Below are 26,952 nucleotides of genomic sequence, written 5' to 3' on the forward strand. Positions count from 1 at the left end.
TAACAAAGTCCGGTCGTGTCGCGTATATCGGATCGTACGTCAATATACCGCCGAACCAGCAGCCTTTCGCCTCCCCCCTTCCTTCCTTCCCTCCTATCCTGCGCACAATCGGCCTCTTCTGCGCTGAAATCGAGTGCGTCTGTGATACGTTAGAAGTCGTGCGCTAGCATAACGGGGGAGGCAAGGTGCGTCGCCATTGTTCTCCAGCCACTTTTTTAACAAGGGGAGTTGGCGTACCATACATACCTACATATATATACATATGTATACATATATACACATATATATACATATTTTTATATTTATATATATATATGTATGTACATGTACGTCGTTCTTTCCGTACGAACCGATTAGAGGAACGCTGTCAAAACTTATCGAGGACAGCGGATGAGTGGATAACTGGTGGGGGAGACTGGTGTCGGAGTGGTAGGAGCGACCCTCGGCGAATTTGGGTCGTGTCACGAGGGTGATGCAGACAACGTAAGACACGCTCACACGACTATCGACCCTGATTTCGCGAATTTCAGATTTCTCCTTGACGATGCTCGGGCCGATTACATCTCCTCTAATCGTTTTCTACGGTGACCCGTGTCGACGTTGGAACGATCCGGTAATTACGGGAAACACCATGCGCCACGTATAACCTAACTTCATGCGCCGCACGGTTTATGAAGTCATTAATCACCGTTGACGACGCGCATTAACCCGTAATTATTCCACCTTTTTTTCTCCTCCTCCTCCTCTCCCCCTTTTTCGGCGAGAAACTCATTATTCGGCGCGTTCTTAAAATTCATCGTCGTCGTGATCACAGTCATCACGTATCGTGCCATGTTAAGAGACGACGGGACAAGGATATACCGGTCAACGATGGGGGGATATCGCGACGATAACGATCGCCTTTCGAACAACCGGATTTTCCGCGCAAACTTTCAAGGACCGCGTTTCAATCTCGCGGCAAGAAACTACTTGTAGAGAAAGAGAGGCACTCCACGAAGCCTCGGCTATCGCAAATATCATTGCCGATCGATTTCTCGACAAGCGATATAATGAAAATATACATGGTGCGCGCGATCCACATCGGCCGGTGGTGGACGATATTTTCGCGTCTAACCGACCGCGGATAATCGTCGTTTTTTTCTCGCGCCAGCGTGTAAGTGGAATTGGAAGCGAACAGTCGTGTTGGAACAAAAAAAAAAGGGGGGGGAGGGAGAAAAAGAGAGAGAGGAAGAAGGAAGGAGAGGGAAAAAAACGAAAAGTCGTTTTCATCGTTACGACTTTGAGTTAAATGTCGCTTCGCGAAATGTTGCTGACAAACTGCGACGCGCGTTCCACATCGCGAGAGACGAAACGCGTACATATAACGCAAGACTCTCCCCCTAAGCATTTCATTTCGCATGCTAGTTTCGAGGCTTAATGTCGCTTAACGACTTTCCACCGATGCGACATGTCACACTAAAACGCGCTCTTCGTTAATTTACCGGTAAACGGGTTTCGCGATACACCGCCGCGCAGATTCGATTAGTAAACAAGGTCGCCAGTCAAACGCGCACGCATGCCAAGTATTAACTGTTAACCAGAAGCATTAAACTATCGGTGTCTCCTTCGAGAGGGGATATATATTATTTACGACCGTTTCATTTTTTTTTTTTTTTTTTATTCAGGGACAAAAATTTGAAAGAAAATCTATGCAAATACTATTCCCGATAAATTATTCCCCCCCGCGGACGAAGTTTAAAAATTTTCGTTCAGACAGGCAAGTCCGAGTGGATCGGACCTTGTTATTTAGCGCATTTGTTATCTGACTTGTGCTCTAAATTTAGAATTTTATTATCAGAAAATATTATTTCGAAATCGATCGGTCGAGTGACTTTGATATTTTTTGGCCATTCAAACCTTCTGTCGTGAATAATATTTATTATAAACGATGACCCGAATTATTAAAAAAAATTATTATTGATAGTGTATATATTTGTCGTTTATATATCGAGAAATGTTATTGTTTGTCGGAAGATTTTTCTCGAACGATAATCTCGTATCACGAGTTTAAATCATTTGAAACGTACGAGTCAAATTATATTTCACTTGTGTTAAAAAGGAGTAGGGGAATCGTAGAAAAATATCGATATAAAAATTTCACGGGGGGGAAACATTACGTTAAACGAATTACGTTAATCAAAGAAATTGTTGCTTTATAATAACAACGAGAAAAAAAAAAATAATCAAAGCTTTCCACGGAAATAGAATAAATTTTTCCAATTTCCAACAAAATATTTGGTAAACAAATGTTTTTCGAAAATATCTCTACTCATTGAACAGATTCAAAAATTAATCTCCTTAAAACAGAATATGCTTTATGCTTCCCATTCGTGAGCTCGCAAGAGGGAATTTTCCACAAAGGGACCCAAACGAGGCTCTGGCAAATTAATCGTCGGAATGGCGATACTACTTGTTGTCGCGTTTAAACTTGATTCGCTGGAACCACGGTGAGCGAGGAATAAAAAAAAAAGAAAGAAAGAAACAAAGAAACGGGGGGAAAAAAACGTGAGGGAGACACGTGATGCTCACCGAAAGGAGAACGAGGGGTGGTTGTGGAAGACGAGAGAACGGACAGTCTGATTGCTCTTCCCTTTCGCCGTGGTGCACCTATGCACGAACGCGCACGAACGTGTGTGTACCACGCTCACCCTTTGCTCTGGATGCACACGTCGCGAGCTGTTTCGACGATATTAAAGGGATCTCGCCGAACATTTCCTGCACGGAGGAACCGCGAACAACTTACTCCTCGCCGTCTTTCCATCCCTTTCCCCCCAACGCTTCTCCCTCCCTTCCTCTCTTTCCACCTTTTCACCCTCTTACTCCTTCCATCTCCTCTCCCCCCGTTTCCGCGTTTCACCGTAGAAACCAATGCGGCGAATACGTATATAAGCGTGTGTGTGTATATATATATATATATGTACACACGCAGGGCCATCCGTGATAGAGCGAGAGATGCGAGAGCAAGAGGAGGAATCAGAGGTGGGGAAGATGGAAGACGAAGACGGCAACTGGAGGCCACTGAAACCAGCTGCATTCCCGGCCATTAGAACTCCGCACGGTAGTGAAAATTTACTGTCGTAACCCAGTCCTAATGCACTGTGCACCGCCGCCGCGCGCTGCTCCACACCGCACGGTTATGGACGTTCCCCGTTGCGGAGTTGTTCCAAGCGAGCCCTCGCGCGTCTGTGCCGCTCCGCTGCGACACGGACACGCTCCTACACGTATACGTACGCACACAAAGTAGAGAAGCAGAGAGAGAGAGAGATAGCCCGTGTGAGAGAGGACGGCATGCGAGACGAGAGAAGCTTCGTTGTGTGCCCGCCGCCTGTAGGTATCTACCACTCTCGAGTAGTTCTACCAAGAGCCGATGGTGTCATGCAGCAATGTTATCTGCCACCCCGCCTGATGAGAAGGAGGAGAGGTTGAGAGACAGAGAGAGGCAGGGAGTGAGCGAGACTGCGGTGGAACGGAGACGAGGTCGAGGAAGGAGAGGCGGCGAGTGTCTGTGCCTCGCGGTAATGGCTTATAGCCAGGGCCGTAGCTATCGTACGAAAGCCCCGTACCTTTTCGAGACATCTTTTCCTTCCAAAGGGAATATATATATATCTCTTTCAGTCGATCGTCGTCAACCGACGTATTAGATATTCCTACGCGTTTATATCGAGCGGATTCTTTCTTTCTTTCTTTCTTTTTCTCTCTCTCGAAAGGATCGAGCGTCAGTTGGCCGCTCAACCCTTGATTGATCCCTTAGAATTTCAGTCCACGAGCCGATATATTCCAAGTTGGGTACTGGAAAGAAAAAGAAGGAAGAGGAGGATGGGTGAGGGGAGCGCGATTAGAATTTATTACGCTCTCCTGTCTGTGCGAAAATTCTGACGCACGTCCCCTCTCCCGGATCCTTTTACAAATTTCTATTTTCTCCGGAATTCGCCCGGACTACGTTTACCGGAGCATCCCCCTCCTCCCCGCGACAAATTACATCTTTCCACAGATTACGTCGGAGGTGGCGTTTAACGGTCACACTCAACGGGGGAAGATTTACGAGCGGTGTCGAGCGGAACGGAGCGCGCCGTTCGAGAAACGACGATCATGAAACTAAAATTAGTCGGGTGGTACCGAAGGAAAGTGTTTGCGTTTCCATCGGGAGCCGTGTGAGGGGAGGGAGGGGAGATGCGCCAAGGTCCTCCTCCGTCGAGGAGGAGCCGCCGTCTGTTGCTCGGCTTTCCGACCTCCGCCGTGAGACTCTCCGTCCTGGGTCCTGGCTGGAAACGTCTGTCGAGAGCCGGTCGTAAATAAGGCGAGCGAAGGGGGGCCGCCACCGCCGTTTCCCTCCTGGGCTTCCTTCTTTTCAGAGGACAGAGGAGTGGCCCTAAATCATCGCCACGCCGGGGGGTGTGCTCGTCCCCTTCGATCAGCCAAGAAAAAATTAGCCCAACTTCCAGACCCCGCTCCGATTTCCACCGAAACTTCCTCTCCCTTCTCTCTTCCCCCTCCTTTCCATTCCTTCTCCTCGCCACTATGCAATATCAATTTCACGCGTTAACCCCAGGTTCCCCACCAGGCAGGAGGCTGGTAACACGAGGTCGAGAGCCCGAGGAATTTTTTTTTCTTCTTTTCTTTTCCTTTTTTTTTTTTTTTGTTACTCGTGGTTGCAGCACGGCCCTGAATGAAACGAACGCGAGATCACGAGAGATCGCGAGAGAGCCGGGCGAAAGTCGCTCTCGTGATACGATAAATCCCCTCGGTGTTCCGTGCGAATTGTAGAGACACGACCGCGACACGGACGTCGACCGATCGTTTGTCGCGGTTAAGATATATATATATATACGACTTTTCGTGCGGGACAGGATACCGTACGTAAGTGCGCGTGTACGTGCGTGCGCACGTGTGTGCGTGTGTGTATATCTAGCGGGACCAACTAGCGGAATAGGAGCGCTCGAAACGACACGAGCCGTGCTTTACGCTCCGTTCCGCGTATCATCGTTACATCACATTAGGAATGGATGTAATAAAGTGCAAACAGAAGTCTCACCGGAAACCGTGTCGCGCTTTACATAATACGCTTGGGCGCCATTTATTTCACGCGATGCGTAACGGATTATTAATTCGTTCGAGTCGTAACGATTCGCCGGTCAAATACGAGGATATTTCTAAATTCAACATTGTTCCGAATCGCGGCACAACAATGTTACGAGCTGATTAAACCGTGTTTAAAGGGAGTGGATCTCTCTCTCTCTCTCTCGTATAATTTCGATCTAAATGGAACGGATATACTTCTTATTATTCCAAGTATAAACCGGGTTAATGGTTATCGGGCGAGATCGCGAAGACGCGACCGTAAACCTTTATCTAATATCCTTAATTCCAAAACAAATTCCATAAAACAAGAATCGCAGCTCGCTCAAACAAGCAAGATCCGCCAAGATCCCCCTTTTAATGCCTCTTTAATCTCTCTCACTCTTTAAGAGATTGCCCGTTCGTCGCATCGACGTCCAATTCCCTTTTCTAATCGTTTTCGCCTCGAGCCCCGTCATAAATTCCCAGATTCCAGTCTCCCCTTGCTCGACCGGGGACCGAAACGACGCTTGATACGCCCCTGCGTGTAAGTGAGGGGGAGGGAGAAAGCCTAGATTCATAGTAACCGAAGCCACGAAGGTGGCGTTTATTAGCGACCGACGGAAAGTTAGCTGACCGTCGAGATCGTCTCGATTGCGCGCCAGCTACGCGACCAGCAACAACACGGGTACCGTTGCTACGCCGCTGCTATATATATATATATATACACACGTATTGCTCTCCGTGCTTCTGGCTGCAACGATGTACAACCGCCACCGTTACTGCTAGCAACAGTCGCTAAACTCGAAACGGCCAAATGGCTCGTTCCTTCTTCGTCCTCTTCCCTCCTCCTCCCTATCCCACGTGCTCGACTCGATGTTGCGTCCCGTCCCTTTCCCCGCTCCTCTCTTGTTATATCTTGGTATCTTTAGTTGAGGATATAAGTACCTTTTTTATTCGTTTTTTTTTCCTCTTGCGAGAGAAAAGGAAGGCAACATTTGTTGTCGTATTCAGAAAGAGAACGAAAACGATCGTTTCGTCCTTTCGCGTCTATCGTTTGACATTTTCTCCCGGACAGATTAAAATGTATAAATACGCCCTGTGTATATATATATAGCACGAGCGTTTTCCTCCCTTCGTTTCACTCTGTTTCTCTCTGTTGCGCGCGTTCGGTATCCACTTATTCGGCGTGATACACGCGTACATAACGCCAGGTATACGTAGGTTTGCGGGATCGGGATGGGACCCGGGATTAGCGTTAAGTCAGCGTTAAGTACGGCCACTGGGCCGAGATTATCGTATCTGGCCGCTATTAGCGCCGATATTGAAATCGTCTCTCGGGAAGCTGGCTCGGCAACACGCTCTGTGTCGCTCGGATTGGTTTGGATCCCGATGGTATACAAAGGGGAGGAGGAAGAGGAGGGAGGGTTTCTGCTAATCGAAGAAGCCTAGGGAAAATGGCCGGATTATGAACAGATTGTTGGGGATCGGTGATATGTTTAAACGGTACCGTTAAATAATTGTAATCTTCCTTGGAAAGGTACGGACGCGTTGTTGGTGCGTGGATTTTGGGCGAAATTTGGGAGGGTTTGTCGTTGTTGGGGCGATTGAACGATTGAATGGGTGGTTTGCTTTTGAAGGTGATCTAATTTCGAGAGCGATCGAATGGAAGTGAAAGCTCGTTGGGAGGAGGGAGGAGGAGGGTGTGTTGCTTGAATTTTTTGAATGCGTTAATTTTTTTTTTTTTTTTTTTTCCCCTCCTCTCTCTTTTCGTTTCCTCGAGTCGTTCGAGGTAGAAGAGAAGAATTATTTCGCTTCGTTTATGGACATTTTAAAGAATGTGAAAATATTTTGACACGCGTATCGAACGTGCCTGTGATAAATTATGCGACTGTTCGTCGAATCAAATTGGTTGAAATAAAAATATATTCGAAGAGGAGAGAAAATGTGACGTGTTGCGTCGTCAACGGTGTAATTGCTTAAATTCTCATTGGTTAATTAAATTTTCACTGACTAAAGAATAAGTGGGTAATAAATTATGTTTAATTATAAATACGTAATGCATTTGATACGCTATTGTAAAAGTATTTTAAGATTAATTTTAAGGAACGTATTTCAAAGTTCACGTCTCTATTTCAGTCTCGTCTAACAACTTGTCAGTTCATTATTCATACATATATATATATAATATATATGAAAATATATATTTTATATATATATACATATATTTTATGTATATATATATGTATATATATTTTATATATTTTATATATATATATATATATAAGCTCAAACATTCGATTCTCACGAAGTGAAACTAAAAAATGCAAACTCCTTCAATGAAAATTTCAATATATCGAGAAGAATGCCTCTCACAATTAGCTTCAACAGTCGATTCGTTTCGCCTATTCCGTTTTTAGGACATGGAAATATTAGCGAGTATGATGTAAGCGTATGTAAAAATATTTCTTAAAAATTGAACGAGGCAATATACGATAATAACCATGAAACTCGTAGGAACGAGAATTATTTGAATAGAAAAGTCATACGGAGAAATGCGTATCGAATACGATTACTCGGTACGAAACTTTTACTTATCTAAGTACCACTTACCGGCCAAGAAACCTGTTCAGAAAATAATATATATTGATCGATTAACATTAAATTTTATACGTATAAAGGTTAGTGTCTTCCAATTGAAAATTTTATAAACAGTTGTCAAATAATTATTGAAAGAATATTTAATGGTTCGATGATTGTTAAAAGTACATACGCGAATTATTTATGAAATATTTCTTTTAAAAAAAAATAATAATTTTCCACGCGTTATCGTTTCTATCCTTTTTTTTTCTTTCCTTTTCTTTCTCATTTTCTCGTTTTCTAAATCTAACCGTAGATGCGATAATAAACGATTTACGCGATTTTGCGCCGAGCAAGAAAAGAAAAATAAGGGAGGAGAAAAGGAATACAATTTTTTTCGTTTCCGAAGAAAATCGAGTTTTGAAAATTTGGCCTGGGAAACTCGTGCACTCAACCAATTCTCGATCAAACGCGTTTCAAAGTGGCTGCAGAGGTCTTTCGTTTCAAATTCGATTTCTTTTTTTTCGAAGTCTCGAATGAAAAAATTTTATTCTACATTTTTTACTTATTTTTGTTTGTAGAATAATCTTCCATGTTTATTCGATTGGAAGCTAGCCAAGTGCTAGATGGATATTCAAATTCGATTTTTTTAAAAGCTCAAGGGGCGACTTTAAAAAAAAATCCTTTCTCCAAGTAATATCAATTGTAACATCTCCTTCGCTCGATCAATCAAAAAACAAAAATTTTCATTATCGAAGGCCTAATATTCCTCTCACCGTTCCATCTCTCGTGAAACTTTCTTTTAAAAAAAAAAAAACCAACGATGAGAATCGAAGAGGATGATCGACGCGAGAAAATCGCAATGCAAAAAAGATTAGAAGAGGCGTAACTCTATAAAAAAAAAAAGGGAAGGGGAAAAAAGAGGCGGTGTAAAATGAATCTTAACGAAACGAAGCGGGGGAACGGAGAAGGGGAAACCGGCATAGAAAGGCCAAGATCGGGTTCACGTCCGATTTATGAATCCGACAGTCATCGCACGAGATCGTCCCGTGCAACGCGGCTCTTTGAAACGACGGCGGGATCGGCTAATATAATGACGTCGTTCCGCGTGTCAAGTGCGGAGGAATGGCGCTCTCTCCTACACCCATACTCGTGCGCCAAGAATCTAATAGTGGTGGTGGTGGTGATAGTAGTGGTGGTAGTAGATCGGCCTGTACGCGTCGCTCGGACCTCTCACCGTGTAATGATCCTCGTACGATCGTGGGTATTAACACGATGAACTCGGTGTAGTTAATCACCGAAACGCGTCGGATCTTATCCGAGTCGTCGTTCGAGGTTGGCCGGCGTTCGATCGCCGTGGAAAAGAGAGTGTTTTACACACCGATAAAAGGGAGGAGTAATAATAAGAAGGGGGGGATTCAAGGTGGCTCGAAAATTGACGCGCGCTCGATTAATTCCGCGACGCTTACGAGTTTAATCGGGCGGCCATCAGACTTCTCTCGTTTCGAGGACGCTGTTTTATAACACGGGGAGGGAGAGGGAGAGAGAGAGGAGCAGGTTTGTGAAGAAAGAAGATCGAAATTGCTCGTCGCGTTGTCGTTCATCGACCTGCCGCTGCTCTTCGTCGTCGTCGTCGTTCGCTGACTGATTTCTTGATGTTTAAAAAAAAGTATTAAAAAGAAGAAAGGAGGGGGAAGGAATGGTTTAAACGAGCGGCAGCCGGTTTCCAATGCACGCGCTTCGATATAACTCGATTCTCGCCTCGTTCCGGATCTTCGGATCGGCTCGTTCGTTCCTCAAAACGCTCAATTATCTCTCTCGGCGGGATGGAATGGGGATGGCGCGCGAGGAGACGAGGCGATTAACGATCGGTTGGCGTTTCAGCAATTAACACGAGCCCGATCCACGAGTCGTGGTGGAGCGAACACCACGGACAAAGTGCGCGGTGTGTGTGTGTGTGCGTATACGCGGGAATTGACGTCTCGCGGCGTTCTCAATTATTATTTATTCGCGCGACCAATTACACGTACGAATATCTACAAATTCATATATAATCGAATCACATTTTAGATTTCTCGATATCGATTCGAAGATATACGCTCGATTAATAATTATTCATCGATCAGAGGGAAGGTTTACACGGCTACATACGCCGCAAAAGCAGCGAGGAGAAAGGAGCTTAAGAAACGAGCTTAATTAAAGGAAGATTTTTCTATCTCTCCTCTCTCCGCTCGTTCTAATCGCCCGATGCTCCCCTCTAATCAGCGGATCGTGTCTCTTCCCTTCCCCTTCGCCCCTCCCCTTCCACGAGATGTTTCCCAACCAAACAAACGAACGCCGCTCCGCCTTCGTTTCGTTCACGGGGAATTCCCCGTGTATACAGGCGCGGCGACGCGTCTATCCTCTATCCCACGGGGAGAGCCGTGGAACGAAACAATCTGTGAACAAGCCACTACACGTAGCTTCCCGATGTATCTTGACGATTAGATTCAGGCGGCGAATCCAGGTAGTAGTAGCCGGTTCGAGTTTGTACCGGATAAAGGCGACTCGCAACTGGACTCGTGGAAACCGAGAGGAAAGCCTTAATTAAGAGCCGAGTCTCTCGCTATTCTTTCTCTCTCCTTTCTGTATTTTTCTTTTATATATGTGTGTGTTTGTACGTGTATATATATATATAGAGAGTCTTTTCGCTCGATTTTTGCCCCGATTTCCTCCGTTTACCGTGTTTACTCTCGCCAGCTGTTTCCTTACAATCTTGTGTCTCCCCCATCCCTTTTTGCGCCAGATAGTTTCAGTTGATTCGGTGTCTCGCGTTTGCAGATGTTGCGAGCTGTTTGCGGCAGATTTGATGGACTCGGGGATCGATCGATAGAAAGAGAGAGGGAAGTTTGCTCGGTCGTTTTGATTGTTCGGCGAGTTGTTTCATTTAGATGATGAGACGTGCGGTTTATCTTTCCGACAGGAGGGGAGTTTCGACGCGTGATGCGATTAGTTTCTAATATTGTTTGAAATTGTTTGCAAGGGAGGAAATTTGAATAAAAAATTTTATAATATAAATTCGAATATTTTCTCTGCAAGGTGAAAAGAAATTTTTTTGCAAATACAATTTAAAAAGAGAAACGTTACACGTTTTTCGTCCCGTGGAAATATTCCAATAATCGATTCGATCAACTCGAAAGCTCTCTTTCGCTTCTCTCTCTTTTCTTCTCTTTTTTCCGGTATAATGGACACGCCGCGCGAAGAGTAATTGCTCGAGAATAAATTTTCTTACGCCGCCGCGTAAACCTACAATACTCCCGAGAATTTATAGATTTTTAGATCACCGTTGAGAAGCGCGTCTTGCCGGATTTTCGTTTCCGACCGCAATTTCGCAGCGTTCCTTCTTCCCGACGACGAACAACGACGGGGAAAAACAGAAAAATCTGGGAACGGCGAAACAAGAATTCCCTCGTATTTCGGATTCCAGGGAGGAGATATCTAAAAAGCTAATATAAGTCGCGGTGGATAAACGCTATCTCGTCGTCACGGTCGAAGGGAGAAAAAAAAAGAAAAGAAAAGGAAAGGAAAAAAAAGAACGAGAGAAATCTTTTTTTTTTCCGTGTCTAAGAGGAGGACACCAGCGACAAGGAGAAAAAAGAAAGACGAAAAGTCGAGTTGGTGACCAGGTAGGAGGGAGTAGAGACAGGAAGGTAAAAAGAAAACGAGAATAGCGAGGGGAGAAGAAGGGGGCCGGTCGCCGCCGCCGCCGCCGTCGTCGTCGAGACCACTTGGAACCGCTCCTTTTGTCCCCGAAGGCGCGAGATATCTCTCTTTATCCGGATTAAGAGGCGAAAGGGGTCAAGACTCGGGGATTAATAATTTGTCCGGGGCGGGTCGCGCGATCGCTCGGACGTATCTGAGAGGAGGAGGACGGCTCGTGTCATTCTGTCACGTCCCCTCCTCCCCTTCCATCCACGTACCCTTCTCTCGAGCCAATCGGTTGCTTACCCGTCCCGGCATTTTGTCAACGCCGAAAATCGCGACCGAGAATCGGTTCCGAGAGAAGAGAAGAAAGGAGACAGAGAGAGAAAGGAACGTGTTGTAAAAGCGGTAGAAGTTTGGAAGAGGAATGGAGAGGGATAGGAGGGGGGTAGAAATACGACGAGGCGGAGCAGCAGATAAACGGCGTATCGAGCACGCCTGTTGAGAGAGCGTTTTCGCTCGATAAACAGAATAATTTGATGTCGTCGTGGTCGTGGTCGGCACGATTGATAAAACCGGACCGCGTCGATGGAAACGCGGGGCCGGAGAGAGGAGCCTCCGGACCAGTGTCCGCCTCGAGATAATACGCGCTTGTTGCCGCGATACCCGCGCGCTGATAATTTACAAGCACGAGCGCACGCGCGCAGGGAAGAGAGAGAGAGAGTTTAGGCGGGAAGTTTGTCCGTGCAGGGAAGAGGAAAAATTTGACGAACGAGTTGAAAGGAATATTTGATCCTTTTCGACGAGAATTTCGGAGTAGAATATTTTGAAATTTTCTTCTTAGATTATAATATAAAAGTAAGGATGAATGTATAAATATAAATTCTATTTTTTGTTTTATAAAATTTTATAATCGTGGAAATAGTGATGCATCGCGGCGAAGCGAATTGGCGAAGCGCGAGAGCGTAAATAATTATATTTAACAAGTAACGTGAAGAACGAGAACGGAAGAGGAAATTTATTGGCTACCATTAGAGGATGAGTCATTGGTTCGCCGGTTCTTGATAAACGCTTTGGTCAATGATATTCATAGTATCTTGGTTAAACAGTATATTCGAGTTTTGTAATTTTGAATCGAGTCCAAGTACTCGGGAATAACTCTTCTGTCAAATTATCCGCTGGTGCGTGCAATTAATGCGATTGATAGCGCGTTGTAATATTTCTAATGTTTTTTTTTTTTTTAATATTAAAATTTATATCGTAAAAAGAGGTTGAAATTTATTAGAATCGTACATCGATAATTGCAAATATCCCTCCCTATAAATGTTATTTGTTATTTGCTCTTGGTTATTTAAATTCGTACGAAAATATCTTATAAACGTCCTTTCCTTTTCTTGGTGGAAAGCAAGAGCTCGATTTGCCCGATTCCGAACTACTGAATATTATATACATCCACGATTTAAAACGACACGTGAAACAATGAAGTGAAATTTTGTAACAACGCGGCGTAAATAAATTTCAGACTATTAATAATTCAAAACCTGTGATTGTATTATAATTTATTTCCAGACGAGTTTAATATAAATAATATAAATCCAGTAAAATTTCTCTAAAATTATACATTAAAGAAACATGATGTAAATATCGTTCAATTTAAATATTTCACGATACAATTTGATTAACCCATTAATACCAATCTCTTTTTTTCCTTTTTTTTTTTTTTTTTTTCCCCCCCCGAAAAATTTTTTAAAACACACGCAGTATAAATGTTTTTATTTTCCAACGGATTTAATCCAGATATGGATTTATATTAAAATACCAAATATATATTTTTCCTCCTGTTTTAAACAAAAATAATTCTCACGTAAAAATTATAATCAATATTTCTTTTTACGCTCGATTGAAAATCGAAACTGAAAACGAAATGGATCAAGTGCGAAAAAAAAAAATAAAAAAGAGCAGCTTTCTCTCGATCTTGCTTCGATTCGATCCGAATTTGTTGTTGTTGTTGTATAACGTACGTATCATCGATCGTGACGAGGAACACGCGTTTTGCAAGAAGCGTGGATGTACTTTTAACGCGGTGGCTCCGATCCAAGAGCATATTTGCAATTTGTCACATTCACAAGGAGATGAGAATGAGAATAACGGAGAGATTTGAGGAGATTCGTGAGTTTAAATAAATTCGACGATTTCACATACGTTGCTCAAGATCGTTTTCTCTTTCGCTGTTTCAGTTTCTCGTAGTCATCGATGACGCGTTTAGAGGAGTCATAAGGAAGAGCTAGACAACTTGTAACAATACCAGCCTCCAAAATAATGTGCTCGAAGACGCAAACACGTCAATTAAGTTGATTTCACAGTTACGAAACGAGACATGGGAAAAAGGTTTGCATTTAAATTGCTATTACAAACAATTTTTTTTTTCCAGACAGGCTGTAATGAATGAATGGGTTATTAAATTTGTTACCTTTCGTTCTTTACTAGAGGTTGTAAAAATAAAATAAAAAAATTAAAAAAAAAAAAAAAAAAAAAAAAATTGTACGATTTTTATTTAAAAAAAAAAAAAAAATAAAATAGCAATAATAAAGATAATTGGAGATTGGAATAAATAAATTCGTTTTATTTTATTTCATAGATATCGATTTACAAAAATTGCGCAGTTTTCATTAAAAAAATAAAATAAACAATAAAAATAATTAGAAATTAAAACAAATAAACTTTTCTTTTATTTCGTATCGGTTTACAAGAAAAAAAAAAAATCGCGCGCGATTTTTATTTAAAAATTGAGGTAGTAGCGACGATAAAAAATAATTGTTCGAAATTAAAAAAAATAAATGCGCTAATTTGGAAATTAGCCCAAAAGGATCTGCACAGACCTGTGTATCTATACCACGAATCCATAAATCTTCTCTATTATATATTTAATCGTTTCCCTTCCCGTGCTCTTCTTCTAATCTTTTAAATCCGAATTTAGGACGAGAAGAAGAAACATTTTTAACGATAAGCTTTGCCACCGCCTGCCACTATACTTAGGTCGGGGTCCTCCTCCGCCTGGGAAACTTTTAAAGAGGCCGAAGAAGAATATTCGCAAATGGAGTACTCAAGTTGCAGTTTGCGGTCAGTACGCTCATATTATGCAGCCGTGATCTTTGTAGATTACAAACGAAAGTCTTTTCTCTTAGTGGCGTTCCGGTGATGTTAAACTTTTGTGGGCCAGCGGCCGTCCATTACGGTGATAACATTGCAGCCATCAAGCTTACCACACTGCGCTTACTCCTCCCCCCATCTTTCGAACAAGAAGAAGAAGAAGAAGAAACTGCTTTTAATCTTCAAAGAGGATTCTTTTAACCCTTTGTACATAAGTAGATTTCTCCCGTTCCTTGCGAAACGAAATTTATCATAATCCCTTGGCGTTTCTTAAACTTAAGTAAATACGAATCTTTACGAATATTGTATATACGAATATCCATAATTCCACGAAATGAATGAAGGGTATGATAATTTGGCTTTGGAAAGAAGACACGATAATTCTACGAAACGAATAAAGAATTATCGAAAGAGTAGAAGGTAAGTGAAATTTCGGAAAAAATTTACCACCTTGTCAATTTTCCAGAAACTAATTCTATCTATAACTATTTCTAAATCCTTGTACCTCCCGTACTCGAATAACTCTTGTATAATACTCGATAAATAATGTAAAATTTTAAGTACGAGGAATAAATAGGTGGAATAAGTCAGGTAGCGGAGAAACTTTCGAGCGAAAACGGTAAACAAGACGGAGAAGAAAACCGTGGCTAATACCCACGATTCGATCGTAAAGCGAAGGGAAAGGCTTTCGCCCTGGAACGTAGTCGCCCGGTAGTCACCTGTAATCTGCCCGTAAACGGTTTAAACTACGCTAATTCTCCTCCACCTCGGGAAAACATCTCCCCAGACCAAGCCTCTTAGGAGGAAACGCTCGTTAGGCTTGCCTTGTAAGCGGCCGGTATACCTGCGTGCCGTGTTTCACCTCGAGATATCCCGCGAGAACACGTGAGAATCGAAAGTATCGGAAAGAAAAACGGACCGTTTCAAACCGGGTGATGCGCGTAACGTTTGCGCGAGCACAGTGCTGGCGGCGGTGGTGGTGGGGGAAGCGGCGGTTCGAACGCGCGATTCTAATACCCGATTATAGCCGCGTTTAACACGAGCGTCTTCCGTTTCGACAACGCAACGCGGATAGAAACGCGGCGGTTTCGTCGTTAAGGGAACGAACGGGACGAATCGGCCGCTCGCTCGCGTGTGTTTAATCGGATCGTCCGTATCAATCGGCCTCGCGTGAATACCACTACTGCTATTACTGGCATCACTGCAGGTCCAACTGCGGCTAATGATATCGTAGGGACGAAGGATTTCGCGTTTGTGTGTCTGCAGGTATATATATGTGTGTACTGCATCAGAGGGGTGATATTAGGAGGGAGGGAAGGGGCTCGTTATGGTCGGTTTTGGGGCAGGATATGGTTTGGGAGTAGTGTATTTAAGAGCCGTCGTACGTGTTTAATATACGGGAAGCGTTGGATACACGTTATCGTCACGATCGACGTGTAGTTGTAACCTTGATAATTTGCAGAGAGATCTTCTCTTTTGAATGGTAAATAAATCTTGCGCGTGTGTGTAATTATCTTGTTTTTTTTTTTGAAAATAATTTTACGTGGAAGGGAAAATTCGTTCGGGAAATTGATTCGAAGATAAGGAAATGAACGTAAGATAATGGAAATAGGTTGTAATTAATCGGATTTATCGAGCATGCGAGGAAGAAATGCGAAACATTTATTTGCAGAAGAGTGCATTATCATTAGCAAAACTTGGCAACAACAATGTGATAAAATAAACAAAAATGTGTAATAAAGAATTGTTAATTTTTGTTGGCATGACGAGAAAAGTGCTCGTTAAATAATGACTAATAAGTTAAAGAATTTAATCTTTAATGTTCAAACAGGTACGTGATTTCACGTTATATCGTATGTTTCCCAAAGATATCCGCAATATGTAACAAAACGATCATTTGTGGGAACAACATGGACTAGCCAAATATCATGTTCCGAAATATACGTTGACGAAAAAAAAAAAAAAAGAAAAAAAAAGACATGTGTTTCAATTAACGGTAACCTCAATAAACTGTGAATAAATTTTTTTTTCACCAGTTTTACATTTTTAGAACGCAACTGCACTAATGGATACTACATTCGTCATTCGAGAATATGGTTGTTAACACAAAGAGCAATCGTATAAGACCGATAAAATTACAATTCACCATTGTTGGATCAATTATAAACATGCATTACTATAGAATATGAATGTCGATTATTATAAATGCTTGTTTTACAAGAAATCTATCGATCGAAAAAATAATCCCGTTTAATCTTAGATTAAAAAAAAAAAGAAAGAAAGAAAGAAAGAAAGAAAAAAGGAAAAAATGAATAAATTAAAAATCGAAAAATTTAAATTAGAAATAAAATATTAACGAAGTGTTTCGAAAAATAAAAGGCAACTCCGGATGGAGTGGTCAACGAATAATTTTACACTCGCTACAAACAGCCGCGCTATGCCAGAGAATCGGAACTAATCTGTGCACGGTTTTATCATCGTGGCGTGGAACGCTCTCTAAAAACCTAGTCGAAAAACCACACGTTATATGGTAATACCGGTGAATACTCGGGGAATTTTGTACCCGGCTCTCTTACTATCCCTCCTCTCCCTCCCTTCCTCTTTCTCCGTACTTTCTCACCTGCCTACACGGCAGAGTACACGGCGGTACCCTTAGCAGGGACCATTGTGTATACGCATCGTGTATTCACAGCTCCGCGAGACAAAAGAGACTACCTCCTTGCGTGGTTCGGGAACGACTGGCCCGGGTGAGAGATGAGACTACGTATATAGTAGTCAAACGTGGATTCGTAACTCGCGATTTGATTGGTCGGTGGAGCACGCCGATTGGTCCGTTCTTGCGCCCTTTCGACACCAACTCCACGCGGACTGAATCGTCTGTCCTCGTCCTACTTATCACGAACAGATTGCCGTTTCCGTTCCGCTTATACCGCAACCTTATTCCTTCCTTGTTTCTCTATCGTTGAGATATTTGAACGTCATCGTCGCACTCGTGACAGATACGATAGCAACCACGGCCGGCTGTTCTCGAGTCTCTCATTCTCCTTCTCGCAGTCTTTCCTTGCCTCTCGGCTCTTCAATCCTTCTTTCTCTTTCATCCTTCTCACCCTTTCTCTCCCATCCCGTCTCCCTTCATCGCTCGCGCTCGCTGATTTCTCTCTCTCCGTCCCACGAAAACAGTCTCTCAGCAGCAAAGCAGCGAGATCCCCCGGACGAGATATGAATTCACGTTCCTCCTTTTATATTCCACGCTCGCCTGCCCTCCATTTTGCTTGCTCGAGTCCCTTGTCTGCCTCGCCGATCTGCGACTACCGTATGTGTCGGCTGCACGGCTATCTCACAGGCTTCTCTTCCATCTTTCTCCTTTTTTCCCCTCCCCCCTCTCTTTCTCACTCTCCTTCGATCTTCTCTCGCTATATACGCGAATGATCGTGTTGTTCCGACGTCGTCGTACTCGTCTCCGTCGTAGTCGTCGTCGTCGTCGTCGTCGTCTCCGTTGTCTTCGCCGCCGCTGCTATCGTCGTCGGCGTCGTCGTCGTCATCGTCGTCAAGCTCTCTTCGGTCGCCGACGTGCTGCTTTGTGCAATACACGCGTATATATCTACTACGAATATATATATACGTTTGGACCGGCGCAATGTGTGTGCATTGTACATGATATTCGAAGCTACGCGTAGGACGTGGTCAATGGAGAAGATACGGAGTGGGACTGAACTGTTTGCTCCATATGTGACGTAAGCAAGAGAGAGATAGTAAAATATGAAGAAAAAGAAATAGCAAATAAAAAACGTCAGCAGAAGGAAGAGGGAAAAGGAGGAGAAACGAAGCGTTAAATATTAAAAACAATCCATCAATTAGCGTTAATGCCTGTGCATTAAGCGAGCTGCTCTCTTCTCATTCTCTACGGAGACACGTGTTCGCATGTAAACGTGCGATACTACTGTCTTCGCCGCGTGTCTACACAGATAGATATGTATATGTACGTATACACACACGCAACGACTACTGGTAGGTATTCATTTCGGTTCGTTAGGCGCGGCCCGCTGTCGTATAGGCGTTACGCAGTGTACATACGTCGTGTGCAAGATATACATATGTAAAGTGTACACACGTGCGGTTACACTACGCCTCGCTCTCCGTCTGTGCGTATACACGTATTCAATCGTGTGTATATGTATACTCGTATGGATATATGTATGTATGTGTGTATGTATATATATATGTATATATATCATGAGCATATATACGCACACGTGCGAATTCACACAGAGATCTGGCCATCGGTTGCCGATGATTCGCATCGTAGAAGCATTTCCTCTCGTTGGCTAGCCACCTCGTAAACGACCGGCCGATCATTCGAACGGAAATAGTGAATCGAGCCCGTAAGCCTGAATCAAGTTCCCACTTGTTTTCCTTTCTTGGATGAATCCCCACTTCTTTTTGGACTGTATATCTAAGTGAATCGAAGGGAAACGGAAATCTCGCATAGTTAGTTGGCACATGGTTACCATGCATTCATGTTTATTGCTGTAGGTATTCTTAACACGTTTACTGAATATGCCCGTGAATTATTGCGTATTTATTTCTTATTTTCCATTTTTCTTTATTACATAAATCTTGGAAATATTTTCACGATCCTCTCTAGTAAGTATCAAAATTTGGGTTGATAATTAATATTTTAGTTTTGAATATCTATTGTAAATATGTATATAGTCTATCTACAATTTGAAACTTGTAAATTATGATCAATGTTATTTATCAGTATATAAATTATTATACAAGTGGAGATTGATATATTTTATAAGAGGATTCATTTCATCTAGAAAAACAAGTTGAATTTAAATTACCTACTCATCCCAACTTCACCTAATATCACTATAAATGCGGAAGATCTTGGGATTTGGTCTGTCATCATGTTCGTTCAAAAAAGGATTACTTTTTGATTGTGAGACAAAGTTAGTCAAATTTATTTCGAATAAAGTTTTAAAATTCATTCGTACGTAATGAATCGTGAATTTTATTCAGGAAATTATTCATGAATAAATCTGTAACATTCGTTATCGAAAAAAATTCACGACAAATATAAGCATTAGAAATAAAACCATTTTGTATTTATGGATAGAAATCCGAAGGAATGCCATAAGGTAAGGAAAATACTTTTCTTGAAATAATACATAACTCACAATAAGTCACAACAATTGTAACGATGACATTTACTGATTTATTTCTTTTTTAAATTATTTAAAATTTTTAATGATACAATTTATTCAATAATAATATATTTTTTTATAATATATATTTCTGTACAAAGAATCACGTTATGTGGTTGTGGCTTGTACCATCCTTTCCTTCCTTGTATAACGGAAATCTCGAACGTAAGTATAAAGTTGTTCGACTGGTACACAAACTTAACCTGTTAACTGTTAAAGGCAAGTTAACTCCTTACTCGACTTGCTATTATTTTAAACTTAATAATTTATTTTCCAGGGATTCTTTGTTTTTAATGCATCGTTATATTTTCACTGGATATATGTATATTACGCGGTATATTATATTTATATTTATTTCTATACTTATCTTTGCAAAAATTGAAGAAATTACTTAACTGAAAATAATTTTTATATTTACATTTATACTTTTTTCATATCTCTTTTTTTTTTTGCAAAGAATAAGGGGTCGATTTAACTAAAATTAATCCGTCTTTGTTAATTTTTCATTCCGTGTTAAAAAGAGTTTCTGTCTAAAAGACGACCTAGTTAACAAGTTAAGAAAAGGAGCGCTGACAAAGGATAATCAAGAGCGAATTCAGCGCTTTCAGAAGAAACTGAGCTTAAAAAGCAGTAGAGTACTAGCCACAATTACGTCGATTCCTTTTCTTTTATATATATATATATATAAAAAAAAGAGAGAGAGAAAAAAGAAAAAAAAGGTACAACTTTTAAACATTGAAAATTTGAAATCGTCTGACCAACTTCGTCTTTAAATCTTGACGAAATAAATCGAGAATCTTCGTACTGTTTTATCACGAAATTAATACTTCATCCAAACACGATTCTCTTAGAATATATATTGAATTCATACAAAGGAATGCGTTAATTTTAAACAAAAATTTTTATTTAAATCTTATTTAATAAGATATTTTCAAATCAAAACTTTTGATCAATTTCATCTAAACAATTTAGATTAGATATTCTTAAAAAATTGAGGTTAAGTCGTAAAACGATCAAACGTAAAATAATTTTTAATGTTTAAGAAATTGCACGAACAAAATTTTTCAAATAATTTAAGCTATTAATTAATAAGTAATAAATTATTAAAACCATCAAATTCTTCGGTTAAAATATAAGTCGATAAAAACGATTTATAATACGTACCCGCATGCACGCTCGAAACTCAATTCCAGTGGCGAGTAATCTCGAAAAATGGATCTTAAAACACGAATAGCTCGTTACGTGGAACCCTTCTGCCTCTTGATATTTTCTCACATTACAAGTGACCGATACACTTTCATTTATCGTGGAGCCTGTTATACGTTATGTTGCCTCTTATAGGTTAGGTTGTCGTAACCGCACAAGCCTCGTGGAAGGACCTCGTTAAGATCACCAATGGTATTTAGACTCACCGAGTAAATGGTCCACTGGAATCGCATTAATATCGAATCACGACGACCGGTATAATTAACTCGTCTCTTATTTATCCGATCGGTCCGTATCACCGTTCGCGTAAAACTGCCTGTCAAACATGGCCGCCAATGAACCTGTCTTGTGTCGTACTGGCCAGATAATCCGGTAAGACGGTTAGTCGGTATGTTGGTCACTTTTAATCGGTATCATCCTGTATCGCGAACTCATATTTTTTTTTTCGTCATTTTTATGAGAAGAAACATGTGATTGCGATACGTGAGATATCGAGATTAAATATATTAATTGGAAAATTTTTTGAACCAATTGTATCATTATTTCTTTCTAACACAGTCCTCTATCTAAAATAATTTTTCAATTATTTTAACCGATTTTAAATTTATAAAACAGAAATAAATTTTTAAAAACCACTCGTTGTAACTATTTTGATTTCTAGCTCGTACGACAACGAATCATTTCATAAATTCAAATCTCTTGAAATTCTATTTCTATGATCCGCCATATATATTCTTCTTTACCATCGTACAGAAAAAGGAAATAATCAATACAGACATCTTCAGAGTAAAAAGCGAACAAATTAATAAAAGACTCTGGAACGAAACGAGAGTGGGGAAAAAAGGGAGAGGGGAGACGTAGGAGCAAGTAGCCTACGGTGAATCGAATAAAAAAGTAAAGGAAAGGAGGAAGGTGTGGGAAAGAACGAGAAAGATGGAGTATAGGATACTTTGTGCCTCGAGCGTGGCCAGTGCAACGACATGCATCGGCCGCAGCAAGGGCGACATTATCGCCGGTTGCACACACCGCGCGGCTGCGGATGGTGCGGTATGGTGGTTAGGGGCGGTTAGGGCAGTGCACCACAAGGGTGGTCAAACCGCAAACGAGACCACCGTCCTGGCTATCTGCTATCTGGATAACCACCGCCGCCGCCGATGCCCTCCGCCTCCGCGTTCGCCTCGTGCACACCTCCGAAATGAGAGAGAGATAGAGAGAGGAGAGCGAGCGAAAGAGACAAAGACAATCCTCCCCCTTCCCGTTGCACCACTGGACCCTCATCGTCGAATCGACGATACTCGTCGACGTTATACTCGCTTATCTCGCTAATTTCGTGCCGATCGATCATCGAAACGCTCGTAAGAACGCGTTAACGAGCTGTCGCGCCTGTGCTTTAGTCTCCTCTTCCTTTTTCCTCTCCCCCCGCTTCTTTCATCCTCTTTTTCATTTTCTCTTTTTCTTTCCCTCTGTTTTTTACCGCTGCGCGTGTGCACCGAGTGGTTTTTGTTTTGTTTCTTCTCCTTTTTCTTTTGGATGTATTTCGTTGTTGGAACAGGGTAGAGAAAAGAGGTAGCTTTGGTCGCGCGAGACAAGAAAATATTCACTCGTGTCCGTGTGAACGGGATGTTCGAGGAGTTGATACGTGGAGCGTTAACGATCTTCTTGGGTGGCGCGGTAATTACTTCGTGCCGAAGCTTTCGAGAATTGAAAAGCTTTTTAAAGATGTGACGAAAGTGAGAACGAAAGGGATTCGTTTTGTATCGCAATGTTATTTTATATTTGTTGACGATATAGTACGTACAAGAGAGATGATCATTATACACACATTCGAAAATGGATTGTTTCTTTTTTAGAAAAATATAGGTGTTAATAGTGAATGGTTTAATAACACACGAAGATAATTTTATTATTCAGCGAATATTTATTTTTCGTAGAATCTTTTCTGCACTTAATTCAATTAGAACGAAGTATTATTCACATTGAAATTACATTGAAACCGTGCACAATAGAACGATAGAAAAATAATTTATAAAAATAATAAAACACTTTTAAATTATATTTATATTAATCTCGTTGAAAAAACTGTGATAATTTTTAAAATCAGGAACCAAACAGAAAAAAAATAACCTTCGTTTCACTTTAATTAAAACAACAACGAACATAACCTCCAATCTCAAACTCTGTCGCTCGATCTATCGAGCGTCACAAAAATAATCCGCGACAACGAAGCGTGTCGTCGAACAAGAAATCGTTACACAATTCTCACTTCGATCTATTACGTAAATCACGATTCTGTTTAACCCGACAAGAAGAGCTCGATATACACCTTAATTGACCAGAGTTAATCATCGATCCTTATCGACAGTCCACATCCTATCCTTAAAACGCCACCATCCGGCGAGTTCCAGATACCTACATTACATATACACACCACGACTCCGTAGCGTTCCACAAGTCATCCTTCGTATTCGCTTTAAGGCTGCTTTTGATTTCACGCGAGAGAACGCCTTTGGGAAACCGCGGTGTACGCGACGGTGTCGCAATTTTTCAACTGGAACGAAAAAAGCAGCGTGGTGGCAGCAGCAGCGGCAGTGGTTGGCGAGTTTTTTGCGGCTGGGCGGCGATCGTAGACACGAGAAGAGAACGAATAAATTGAATAGTCCCGGGTGGGGAGGTGGTTTCTTTGTGTAAGGCGCGAGGATAAAAATCTCCGGTCGCCGTGTGCAATTACCTTGGCATGTAATTGCACCGATTCACTCAGCTGCACCGCGGCAAACCTGCACGATAAATTCCTCCTTCTTCGCCTTTCTTTCTGTGCTCTCTCTCTCTCTCTCTCTCTCTTTCTCCGTTCTTATTTCTTTTTTCTCTGTCTCGTTTCGTTTACGGCCCGGCTACCGAGAAATTTAAGCGCACTACGGCTCATCGGCTAAAGGGGCGCCTGTATATTTATGCGGCGCACAGAGGGAGAGTGTAGCGACGTTTTATGTCGGTACACATGTTTAGTTGCGTTTACGATTCTTCGAGCCAGCTGCCGTTTTACGTGAATCCCCAGATCGTTTCCTCGTCTTTTCGAGCGCGTGTTTGCGAGCTGTAAGTAAAACTGCTTTCCTTTGCCGATTTTAATCTCCGAACCTAACCTCTAATTGATACAGTCAAGAGGACTGCTCATTTTAGATTTTGCTCGAGTATATATCATTGTTGTTGTTCGTTGTAGGTATGACTTTTGTGCAATTATTTCTTTATCTTTTATTTATAAAATGGAAACGAGTTAATGATAAAAAAAACACCGACTGTATAATGACGATGAATATTGGGCGTTTCAACGTCGATATAATGGCTATTATTTTACAATATTCACAAGATATTATTAGATGTAATTGAGCAATAAAATAACTACAATATATATATATATAATTTACGATTTATACGATGACGTGTTGTGTAATTATTACTCGCGCCGTAATTGCATCGAAAATATAATTCGTTACATTTTATTTTCGAAAACGATCCAAGAATCGAGAAACAAAGTTGGAAACGAGTTGCACGAAATGTAAAATGGCGCGTAGAAAATTATCTCGTTTCGTGTGTGCGCCGTGTGCATTGCTCGTTAAACGATTCGTCGTCGTTGGTATTGAAAACGTAAAAAAGCGGAAGTCGAAAATCCATTGTGCCCTGGCGGGTGGTAAACGAAGGGAAACGAAATTTCAGCGTTATGGACACGCAAGGATCGCAATATCGGGGTGTGCTCGTGCGCGTTGTTCCGACACGCGCGCGCGCGCGCGCACGGTTTCGTGGGTGCAGCAATTTTTGTCGTTGCATTAACACGGTGGAAAAACAACCGCCATCGACGGGCTCGGCTACGTTTCCATGGGCGTGTGTGTCACCTCAGCTTTTCGCGGTTTACACGCTGCTCTGGGCAAGTGCGCGCGCGCGCGCGCGTGTTTGTGCACGCGTCGTTCAACACGCGTGTGAACGGGCTCGATCAACCGGCGATATTTGATTTCTGTAACCGAAAAATCGAGAGATTACTTGGAAACTTTTAAACTGACGCAAGCTAGAAAACCGCTGAAACACCGGTATACGCGTGTAGATCCACGGGTATGGATTGTGTAATCTCTGTTTTTTTCATGTTGCGACTCTTTTTCTAACGATTCGGCGCATAGATACGTGTGTGTACACCCGTTTCCCTTTCTTTGTCATTTGTATTTTACGCGTATAACGGACAAAAAGGACGCGTTCGTATACGTGGATAAATTTGACGCGATAAGTTTTTACTTTTAGACACACGTTTGAGTACGATGAGCCAATATGTCTTTTACATCCCGTTACCTATGTATCTAGATACAAAGTGTATTTGATATCGGTTAGAATACAAAAGCTAGAAATATGTAAAAAAGGGAAATTTAAAAAAATAACGATCGATTATTCTTCAATAATGAATTTAATCAAAACGTTATATAATTATCCCAAGGTGCATAATACGCCCTGAAGGCGTAGAATTAAGAAGGTAAGAATTAAATCCGATTCGGAAATAATTTATCACGCACGAAACAAAGATTGGAAACGAAAGTTGAAAAGAAATCCTGGCGGTGCAGCGGGTTAATCGATTCCACGATGGAAGGCGATCCTTAAAAGGTCAACTCGCTCAGATCGTACGAAAAAGAAAAAAAAAGAGAGGGAGAGAAAGAGGCAGTGTCTTTGACTTCCTCGGGACCGCTTCGTGATCGGTTCGTAGAAAACCGTTTCTTTCTCTCTTTTTTCCTCCGCTCGACCTCTCGACTCGACTCGACTCGACTCGGCTCGGCTCGAATCCCCGACGATCTCTAATGCATGCAAATCACCGTGAATCCCAAGATCTTCGAGCTTTCTCTGGCGCCGCGCGAGATTACATATCACTCGCCTCTTCGCGCGGCATTTTCCAAGAAACGATTTTCCTCGCCAATCGGTTCGACCAAGTGCTATAAAACAGGAAGGAAAGAAGGAGGGAGGGGAAAAAGGAGAGAGAAGAAGAACTGAAAGAGCGCGAGAAAAAAGGAGATGAAAAGATTGGAAACGAAGCGAACGTATACGTACACACGTATATATACACACATATACACGTAATCACACCGAGATAGACAAAATTTCCACGGACTTCGAACGGGAGAATTCACTTGATGTTTCGACGCGTGTCTCGATTCCGCAACACCGGAGACCGGTAATTTTCTCCCGCATCAAGCTTTTCACGCGGAGGCGCGCGCATATTCCCGCCACTCTCTCTCTCTCTCGTGTTTGCAGATATCACAGAGCCCCTGTCCTGGTGAGATTGCGGCCGTCAAGGGGGACGAGGAAGAAGGAAGATGGTAACAAACAGAGTTGGACAGAGAAACACCGTCGAAAAGGGTGCGTCGTTGTAGGTGAAACAAGTAACGCGAGAGAGTAACAACGAGAGTGTAACAAGGGGAGGAGGAGTGGCATGCAAAAGGAGGAGTAGGATAAAGCTCGAGTGGGTTATGAAGTGGGTGGTGGGAAAGGAGAAAAGCGGCGGAACTAGGGGGGGGGGACTAGTGCTAGTTCGTTAGCGGTCGAGGGAGAGGGATGGATATACAAAGCGATGAGAGAGGTGGATGGAATAGCGAAGGTATAAGGGATGAACGGTGCGCGGGACGAAGAGGGTTGTGGAGAGATGGAAGGAGGAAGAGACACGTTGGCGCGTTTATTAGTGTCCAATTGTGAAAGGAGAGAGAGAGAGAGAGAGAGAGAGAGGGAGAGAGGGTAACACGAAAGCGAGCGCGTGAACTCGCTCATTTGCGTGCCTGTTAATTTGCCACGTTTGTGTGAGCACCATGCCGTGCCGCGGCACGCACAGCCGAGCCACGCCGATGGACAGAGAGAAAATTAGCGCTTTGAGTGTGGGTGCCTGACCGCCTGCCAGCTCGGACATTGGGGCTTCCCCGTGTCGCGGCTGGTGTACGTGCGCGTCGGCTCGCGTATAGGTACCACAACGCTTGGGTGGTCCCCTGCGGTATACGTTGGATAAAAATCGGCCGACATT

The 26,952-nt window shown here is 42.3% G+C and overlaps 1 long non-coding RNA gene across 4 annotated transcripts in view; it reads left to right on the top strand.

Annotated features, from left to right (window-relative positions):
• Window positions 1–16,015, top strand: part of LOC100578777 — an 86,564-nt gene extending 70,549 nt beyond the window's left edge. For 3 of the 4 annotated variants that reach the window (XR_003304812.1, XR_003304811.1, XR_003304810.1), the window contains 2 exons: window positions 13,593–13,743; window positions 14,333–16,015. This is a non-coding gene — a long non-coding RNA (uncharacterized LOC100578777). The remainder of the gene's footprint in view (window positions 1–13,592; window positions 13,744–14,332) is intronic. The other variant, XR_120251.4, reaches the window with a different exon arrangement.
• The last annotated feature ends 10,937 nt before the right edge of the window (window positions 16,016–26,952 follow it).

This window comes from Apis mellifera, linkage group LG6 (assembly GCF_003254395.2).
Source record: "Apis mellifera strain DH4 linkage group LG6, Amel_HAv3.1, whole genome shotgun sequence".
In the NCBI taxonomy this organism is placed as follows: Eukaryota; Metazoa; Arthropoda; class Insecta; order Hymenoptera; family Apidae; genus Apis; species Apis mellifera.